This window comes from Carlito syrichta, unplaced genomic scaffold, assembly GCF_000164805.1.
Source record: "Carlito syrichta isolate Samal-C Ts95f unplaced genomic scaffold, Tarsius_syrichta-2.0.1 Scaffold304390, whole genome shotgun sequence".
Lineage (NCBI taxonomy): Eukaryota > Metazoa > Chordata > Mammalia > Primates > Tarsiidae > Carlito > Carlito syrichta.
The window spans coordinates 129,247-138,847 of record NW_007248486.1 but is presented as its reverse complement, the minus strand read 5'-3'; the positions used below and the strand labels follow the sequence as shown (position 1 = coordinate 138,847).

At 45.1% G+C, this 9,601-nt stretch overlaps 2 protein-coding genes across 7 annotated transcripts in view; both read right to left on the bottom strand.

The window, feature by feature from the left end:
• LOC103262212 (zinc finger protein 224-like) overlaps window positions 1-1,643 on the bottom strand; it is a 19,511-nt gene extending 17,868 nt beyond the window's left edge. Inside the window, exons 1-2 of one of the 6 annotated variants that reach the window (XM_021713268.1) lie at window positions 1,566-1,643; window positions 927-1,019 (exon numbers count right to left, since the gene is read on the bottom strand). The gene's annotated coding sequence lies outside the window, so the exon portion shown is untranslated. Of the gene's footprint in view, window positions 1-750; window positions 1,055-1,377; window positions 1,411-1,565 lie in introns of those variants that run through there. The other 5 variants (XM_021713270.1, XM_021713271.1, XM_021713272.1 and 2 more) reach the window with 5 other exon arrangements.
• Window positions 1-1,762, bottom strand: part of LOC103262213 (zinc finger protein 225-like) — a 52,064-nt gene extending 50,302 nt beyond the window's left edge. Inside the window, exons 1-2 of the mRNA XM_021713273.1 lie at window positions 1,566-1,762; window positions 492-497 (exon numbers count right to left, since the gene is read on the bottom strand). The gene's annotated coding sequence lies outside the window, so the exon portion shown is untranslated. The remainder of the gene's footprint in view (window positions 1-491; window positions 498-1,565) is intronic.
• Between the last annotated feature and the right edge of the window lie 7,839 nt (window positions 1,763-9,601).

Here is a 9,601-nt window from a genome sequence, read left to right as displayed (position 1 = left end):
CACACACACACACACACACACACACACACACACACACACACACACACACCAGGAAACAGTCATAGGAATAATAACCATAACAATGAGATTAATAAGGATGAACATGATATAACATGGGAGTTCATTAGTTTATTCTCTCTTGGCAGTGTTGGGAAATTTCCATAGTTAAACATATAATGGGAAAAACATTTTAAAAATGTATTTGTAATAAGTTAAACAAAATAATCGACAAAATGTTTAAAAACTCATATAAGGCGAGGTACAATGGCTCGTGCCTATAATCCCAGTACTTTGGGAGGACTGCCTGAACCCAGGCATTGGAGACCAGCCCGGGCAACTTGGCAAGACCTTGTCTCTACAATAAATCAAAAAATCAGTCGGGCCGTGGTGGCACATGCCTGTGGTTCCAACTACTTGGAAGGCGCAGAGGCGGAAGGATTGACTGAGCCAAGCAGGTCCAGGCTGCGGAGGCGGTGACTGTGCCACTGCACTCCAGCCTGGGCGAGAGAGTGAGACTCCGACTCAAAAAAACACTCATAGAAAAGTCCAACCCTGTGAGCCTTGTTCTCGAGGTTCTTTCAATCAAGTCCTAATTTTCTTTCCCCACTTGATTCTCACTAGTCCTCTGCCTCAGTGAGAATGTATCCAGGAGATTATCGATTTAGGCTCAGACCCAGACTGCCCAGGGTTCCAACCCCAGCTCTCCCTCTTTCTATGCGCCGTATCTTTACAATGGAAAAAAAGCAGTACCTCTCCATAGAGTCACAGCGGAGATAAAGAAATGAACGCATTTACTTGCATCAAGCCCTTAGAATGACGTTATCAATGAAGGCTTAATTCTTTTCAATACCCATGTCCGAGGACACATCCTACACATCAGTTGAGGAGAGCACCTCTGTAAAAGAACAAAGCCAAGTCACACTCACGCGGAGCTTTGCTTTCAGCACCAAGGAGTCAATCTGTGCGGTCCTTTTGAGAAGTCAGGCTGAGGGAGGAGAATGCCGTGAAATACCCAGACCCTGTCGCCGTAACGAGAAAAGTTAAATATTCCCCTCCCTTCGTGGAGGATGGAAGCAACGCTTCCCTTCCTAAGAAGAGCTCGGGAGGGGTCCGGGATTATCCAGCGTCCTGCGGGGACCGAAGAAAGGCCGGGACCACTCGGCTGGAGCTCCGCCCCCACCCCGGGACCTGACCGCTTCGCGGGAAATTAACAATAACAAGAGACCACCATTCACCATGTGAGGGGCTATTTTGAGACTTTCGTTTCTATCACCTCAGTTCCCAAAACAATTCTACTAGAATATGGCCCCCCAAACCCCCATTTTAAAGAACAATAACGGAGGTATCGAAAGATTAAGGAACACCCCGACGTTACACCGCGAGGAAGTGGCCACGCGCGTGGGGTGGAGGGAGGCGGATTGAGGGAGCCGAGAGCCCCGGAAACCCTCAAACCAGGCGACACACGGCACGACCAGGTCCCGACACCCCGGGGACGCGAGGACAGCCCCAAAGGCCAGAAGGCTCCGCCGACGAGATCGGGAACCGCCGCCCTCGCCCCTCCGAACCTCCGCTCTCAGTCGAAGCTTCTTTTCTCCTAAATCACCAGTTTGTTGCGGATCCAATGCCTAAGTCCAGGACATTCAGGGCCTGCAAGACGCGGAACTGCCCCAAACTACCACGGACAAAACCAGCAACCTCACCGTCCCGGAGCGGAAGTGCCCGCTACGCCGCAGAGCGTCTGGACTACACTTCCCAGAATTCCCCGGACCCGCCTGCCCGGGCCCGAGTGACCGCGAATCCACGGGGCATTTAGATTACACGCGTCCATCTGAAAGCGGAACGAAAGATGTCCAGTCTCACGCTCCGGGGGAAGAGTTGTGATGGCACGGAGCTCCCAAACTACACTTCCCGCGATGCCCAAAGGGAACGAACCCCCACAGTTCCGAGTGATGTGGCTCGTCGCGCTTGGAGTCGTCGTCACCTTTCCCCGAGTGTCCGAGAGAAAACACTGAATGGACACGATTTCCTGAAGTCTAAATGCCTTCAATGATGAGAGGAGTAGTGCTGGGAAGGGAGCAAGCGGGAAGACACAATCTTCGAGGAATTAAGTTTTGCCAATCTAATGGTAAGAAACAGTATCCACGGCCGGGCGCGGTGGCTCAAGCCTGTAATCCCAGCACTTTGGGAGGTCGAGGTGAGGGGATTGCCGGAGCCCGTGGGTTCAAGAAGAGCATGGGCGACTTGGCGAGACCTCATCTCTACAATAACTCAGAAAAAAAAAAAAAAATAGCTGGGCGTGTAGCGCCGCCTGTAGTTCCGGCTACTTGGAAGGCTGAGGCGGAAGGATCGCGTGAGCCCAGCAGGTCGAGGCTGCAGTGGCCATGCCATTGCACTCCAGCCTGGGCGACAGAGTGAGGCTCCAACTCAAAAACAAACAACAAAACAAAACAAAACCCTTAAAAAGGACATTTCACAAAAGAAGCACAATTCATACACATATGAAAATAAGTTCAACCACAGCAACTGGGGCCTTTGAATCAATCAATTGTATTCTCTATAGCAGGAGATTAGGAAAGTGCATTTGCATAGTCACTACAATGTTAAGAAAGCTACCAACAAGCTGGGCGCGGTAGCTCAAGCCTGTAATCCCAGCACTTTGGGAGGCGAGGCGAGAGGATTGCCTGAGCTCAGGGGTTAGAGACCAGCCTAGGCAACTTGGCAAGATCTCATCTCTACAATAAATCAAAAAATTAGCCGGGTGTGGTGGCGCACGCCTGTAGTTCCCGCTACTTGGAAGGCTGAGGCGGAAGGATCGCAGGAGCCCAGCAGGTTGATGCTGGGATGGCCGTGAGCAGGCCACAGCACTCCAGCTTGGGTGACAGAGTGAGACTCCAACTCAAAAACAAACAAACAAAAAATAAATAGTATCCACATGTAGTTTTAATTTATGTTTCTTGTTTTGTAAACAAAATGAAACATCTTTGCATATTTTCGGTTGCCGTTTTTCTTTCTTTCTTTCTTTTTTTGGTAAATTGCCCAAATCTTTCACCCAATTTCCTTTCTTTTTTTTTGAGATATGATATGATATTAGTGATTCATATGGTAATTCTGCCTTAGGGACCACAAAACCGTTTTCAGCAGCAACTGCCCTATCTTATGTTCCCACCTTCAGGTGTAAGGGTTTCTAATTTCTCCTCAATCCTTTCCAATACTTTCTCTCTCTCTCAGTCTCGCGCTCTCTCTCTCTCCTTCCCTCCCTCTCTCACCACCCTTCCTTCCCTACCCTCAGCCCATGTTGCCCAGGCTGGAGTGCAGTGACTATACACAGGCGCCATCACACTATTGGTCACCATGGAGTTTTTGTTTGTTTGTTTTGTTTTTTGTTTTGGGGGAGGTTTAATTGGAGTCTCACTCTGTGGCCCAGACTGGAGTGCAGTGGCACGCTCCCGGCCACCGCAGCCTCGTCCTGCTGGGCTCCGGCAATCCTTCCACCTCAGCCTTCCAAGTGGCTGGAACTACAGGCGCGCCTATGACGCCCGGCTAATTTTGATTTATTGTAGAGATGAGGTCTCGCCAAGTTGCCCGGGCTGGTCTTGAACCCACAGGCTCAGGCTATCCACTCGCCTCAGCCTCCCAAAGTGCTGGGATTACAGGTTGAGCCACCAAGCCCGGTCTTTTTTATTTTTATTTTTTTTAATTTTTATTATTTTTGAATTGGAGTCTCACTCTGTCGCCCAGACTGGAGTGCAGTGGCCGCTCCCGGCCACCGCAGCCTCGACCTGATGGGCTCCAACCATCCTTCCGCCTCAGCCTTCCAAGTAGCTGGAACTACAGGTGCGCGCTACCATGCCCGGCTAATTTTTTTATTTATTGTAGAGATGCGGTCTCGCCAAGTTGCCCAGGCGGGTCTCAAACCCGCTGGCTCAGGCAATCCACTCACCTCAGCCTCCCAAAGGTGCGGGATTACAGGCTGAGCCACTGAGCCCGGCTATTTTTATTTTTTTATTGTAGAGATGAGGTCTTGCCAAGTTTCCCAGGCTGTTTTCCAACCCGTGAGCTCAGGCAGTCCTCTCACCTCGGCTTCCCAAAGTGTTGGGATTACAGGCTTGAGCCACCACACCCGGCCCACCATGGGAGTTTTAAGGAGCCTTGTTTCTGACAGGGGTCAACTCACTCTTCCTTGGGCAGCCTGGTTATCCCCCATTCCCGAGAGGCCACCATATTGTTGTCAACAACTGATGGGTGTACACACAGCCCAGAACTCCTGGGCTCAAATGATCTCCCTGCCTCAGCCTCTTAAGTAGCTGGAACTACAGGTGTGTGCCACCACTCCCAGCTAGTTTCCGTTTGTTTGTTTACTTACTTACTTGAGTCGCACTCTCACTGTCGCCCAGACTGGAATGCAGTGGCATGCTCACGGCCACCGCAGCATTGATCTGCTGGGCTCAGGCGATCCTTCCACCCCAACCTTCCAAGTAGCTGAAGGTTGCGCCCCCACCCTTGGCTAATTTTTATTTTTAACTGTAGAAATGAGATCTCATGATGTTGCCCAAGCTCGTCTTGAACCCGTGGGCTCAGGCAATGCTCTCGCCTCCATCTCCCAAAGTGCTGGGATGACAGGCGTGAGCCCCTGAGTCCAGCAGACCAGACAATTTCTGTCTTGCTCTGGGGAAATCCAGCAGCCAGGTTGTAAGGACACTCAAGCAGCACCATGGAGAGGTCTCTGTGGCCAGGAACTGAGGCTTTTGCCAAAGCCCTTGGAGATGTCACTGGTGCAAGTGACGCTAACTCGGTAACTTACTAATAACTGCAGCATGTGCTGACAACTTTTTTTTTTTTTTGAGTCAGAGTCTCACTCTGTTGCCCAGGCTGGAGTACAGTGCCACTCTCACGGCCACCCCAGCATCAACCCGCTGGGCTCCGGCGATCCTTCTGCCTCAGTCTTCCAAGTAGCTGGACCTACAGGCATGCCCCACCACGCCCAGCTAATTTTTTTTATTTATTGTAGAGATCAGTTCTCACCAAAATGCCCAGACTTGTCTCAAACCCCTGGACTCAGGCAATCCTCTCTCCTCTGCCTTCCAAAGTGCTGGAATTATAGGTGTAAGCCACCGTGCCCAGCTTTTATTTATTTATTTATTTATTTATTTATTTATTTATTTATTTATTTGTTTTTTGAGTTGGAGTCTCACTCTGTTGCCCAGACTGGAGTGCCGTGGCCACTCCCAGCCACCGCAGCCTCAACCTGCTGGGCTCCGGCGATCCTTCCGCCTCAGCCTTCCGAGTAGCCGGAATTACAGGCATGCGCTACCGCGCCCAGCTGATTTTTTGATTTATTGTAGAGATGAGGTCTCGCTGCCCAGGCGGGTCTCGAACCTGTGGGCTCAGGCAATCCACTCAGCTAAGATTGTAAAGTGATATCTATGTTGTTGGTTTGATTTGCATTTTCCTAATGACATTAAGCGTCACTTGTACCTCTGAAATGTATAGTAAGAACCTAATTTCATTATGTTACACACGGATATACAGTCTTCCCAGCATTATTTGCTGAAGAGACTATTTTTTCTCCATTAACTAATTTTGGATCCTTCTTGAAAATCATGTGACCTTAGAAATATGGGTTTCTTTAAGGACTTTCAATTCTATTCCATTACTATATTGGTAATAAGTTTTGAAGTGAGAAAGTGATGGCTTCCATTATGTTCATTATTTTTCAAGATTGTTTTGTCTATTTGGAGCCATTGCAATTACATATGAATTTGAGTAATGACTTTTAAATTTCTGCATAAAGATTGTTAGAATTTTGATAGGTAGTGCCTTACAATTATAGAATTATTTGGGTAGTATTATCATCATAACAACAGGGCTTCAATCTATTAATACCTACATAATAATAGTGAATTCAGCATGATTGCAAGATACATGATCAGTAGACCAAAATTAATTGTATATTCAATATTAGCAATGAAAGCATGGAAACTAAAATAAATTAAAAACCTCTGTGTAAATTTGACAAAGGATGTACAAGGATTGTAAGCTGAAAATTAGAACATACTGATGAAGAAAATCAAACAGTATTTTTTTTTTGAGTTGGAGTCTCACTCTGTCGCCAGACTGGAGTGCAGTGGCCGCTCCTGGCCACCGCAGCCTCGACCTGCTGGGCTCCGGCGATCCTTCCTCCTCAGCTTTTCAAGTAGCCAGAATTACAGGCGCGCGCTACCACGCCCGGCTAATTTTTTGAGTTATTGTAGGGTTGAGGTCTCGCCTGCCCAGGGGGGTCTCGAACCCGCGGGCTCAGGCAATCCACTCACCTCAGCCTCCCAAAGGCACGGGATTACAGGCTGAGCCACCGAGCCCAGCTAAACAGTATTTTTTAAACGGAGAGATAGTCCGTGTTCATGGATCGTGAGACTCAATATAGTAAAAATGTCATTCCTCCTCAAATTGATACACAGAGTTAAGATAATTGCCATCAAAATCCCAGAGAGGGACATCAGATGAATAGTTGCCAGGGATAATGGATGGTGAGGAGAGTGGGTAACGTCTGACTATAAAGAGGTAACTAACTCAAGGGAGACTTTTGTGGTGATGAAATAATTCTGTATCTTCATTGCTCTAGTGGTTACATTAAACCTGCATGCAATAACACAGATAAAAGTAGTGTGTACACCCATTGTACCAATGTAAAAGCCTTGTTTTGGTATTTTACTGAAATTATATAAAATGAAACCAAAGGAAGAAATGGGATAAAAGGCACATGGGGATTCTCTATATTGTCCTTGCAATTTCCTGTAAATTTCAAATTATTTTAATACAAAAAGATTACAAAACAAATCACTGTCCATTTTTGCTGTACTCAAAAATTTCATTTCATTTTATTTTATTTTTTAAACCCAGGGGGTACATGTGCAGGTTTGTTACACAGGAATAGTGTGTAATGTTGAGGTTTGGATTTTTGTTGAACCTGTCACCTGAATAGTGACCATGGTCCCCAAAAGGTAGTTTTTTAATCCTTGCCACTTACTTCCCTCCCTTCTTTAGGAGTTCCTAGTGTCTGCTGTTCACATCTTTATGTCTGTATGTACCCAATGTTTAGCTCTTACTTATAAGTGAGAACATGTATTTGGATTTGTTGTTTTTGTTTTACTTTATTTTAACTTTGGGGGCTGATGTGCAAGTTAGTTGCATAGGTATGTTGCATGGTGGTGCAGTTCGGGCTTCTGTTGAATTTGTCATGCAAATGGTGAGCTTGGTGCCCAATAGGTAGTTTTCAACTGTCACCCTCCTCCTTCTTCCCCCCTTTAAGAGTCCCCATTATCTAATGTTCTTATTTTTATGTCTGTGCATACCCAGTGTTTAGCTCCCACTTATAAGTGAGAACATGTGGTAATTGGTTTTTCACTTCTACGTTAATTTGCTTAGAATAATGGCCATCAACTGCATATATGTTGCTGCAAAGGACATTATTTTGTTCTTTTTAATGACTGTGTAGTATTCCATAGTGAATATTTACCATGTTTTCTTTATCCAATCCACTGTTGATGGGGACCTAGGTTGGTTCCATGTCTTTGCTATTGTAAATAATACTGCAACAAACATATGAGTGCTGGTGTCTTTTTGGTAGAATGATTGTTGTTCCTTTGAGAGTTTAACTAGTAATGGGATTGCCAGGTCTAATTTAGTTCTATTCCACTCCTTGCCCCTCTGCCAGTAGTCCTATTTTGAATTGTTTGAGAAATCTCCAAACTGCTTTCCAGGGGGGCTGAATTAATTTACAGTCCCACCAACAGTGTATGAGTATTCCCTTTTCTCCACAACCTCGCCAACATAGGCTTTTGACTTTTAAAAAATTTTTATTTTGTTATAGAGATGTGGAGTACAAGAATTAACTGTGTAAGTAGGCTGCTTGCAGGTGAAGTTTGCTCTTTCCCCTGGTAGTGGGAAAGCGTTTTCACATACCACCTGCCTGCCTTCCTCCTTCCCTCCCTCCTCTAGCAGTGCTCAGTGACTGCTGATCCTTTCCTTATGTTAACATGACTAATGTTCAGGGCTCACTTATGAGTGTGAATATGTGGTATTCAGTTCTTTGTTTCTATAATAGTTCACTTAGTATTATGGTCTCCAACTCCATCCAATTTACTGTGAAGTCCATGATTTTGTTCTTCTCTATGGCTGCATAATACTCCAACACGTGTATGCACCACATTTTCTTTATCCAGTACACTTTTGATGGGCAGTATGGTTGTTTCCATGTTTTTGCTATTATGAATAGTACAGAAATAAATATGCATGTACGGTTTTTTTGTAGAAAGATTTGTGTTCCTCTGGGTATAATCCCAGAAGAGGGATTGCTGGATCATATGGAAGGTCAATTTTTAATTATTTTAGGAATCAACACATTGCTTTCCATAGAGGTTGAACTAGCTTGCACTCCCACCAACAGTGTGGAAGCATTCTCTTTTCTCCACACCCATGCCAGCATCTGTTGTTTTTGACCTATTAATGATAGCCATCCTTTCCACAGTTAGATGGTATCTCATTATAGTTTTGATATGCATTTCTCTGATAATTAGTGAAGCTGAACATTTTTTCATGTGTCTGTTGGCTGCTTGTATGTCGTCTTTTGAGAAGTGTCTGTTCATGTGCTTTGCCCACTTGTTAATGGGATTGTCTAATTCCTTTTACTTCGTTTGAGTTCCTTGTAGATCCTGGATGTTAGGCCTTTGTCAAATACATAACATGCAAATATTTTTACCCATTCTGTGGGTTGTTGCTTTAACCTCTTGATGGTTTCTTTTGTTGTGCAAAAGCTTTTCAGTTTAATGAAGTCCCACTTATCTATCTTAGCTTTTATGGTATTTGCTTTTGGGGACTTGGTCAAGAATTCATTGCCTACTCCAATGTGCATAAAGGTGTTTATGTTTTCTTCTAGGATTCTTAAAGTTTGAGGCTTTATGTTTAAGTCTTTGATCCACTTTGAGTAGATTTTTGTATATGGTAATAGATAAGGGTCCAGTTTCATTCTTCTGCATGTAGTCAGCCAGTTATTCCAGCACCATTTGCTAAATATGGTCTCCATTCCCCAGTGATTGTTGTTGGCAGTTTTGTCGAGGATGAGTTGTTTGAAAGACCATGTTATTGCTCCTGGAATCTCTGTCCTGTTCCATCGGTCTATGTGCCTATTCCAATACCAGTACCATGCCATCTTGGCTACTGTAGCTTTCTAATAAAGTTTAAAGTCTGGAAGTGTGATACTTCCCACTTCGTTTCTTTTGTTGAGGATTGTTTTGGCTATTCATGCTCTTTTCTGTTTCCATATGAATTTCTGAATTATCATTTCCAGGTCTGAGAAAAATGATGTTGGTGATTTGATGGGTATTGCATTGAATCTGTAGATTGCCTTGGGTAGGATGGACATCTTGACAGGTATTGATTCTTTCAATCCATGACCATGGGATGTTTTTCCATTTGTTTGTGTCATCCGTGATTTCTTTGGGCAGCGTTTTGTAGTTCTCGTTGTAAAGGTCTTTCACTTCTCTGGTTAGATGGATGCCAAAATTTTTTTCTTTCTTATCTTTTGTGTGTGTGTCTATTGTGAATG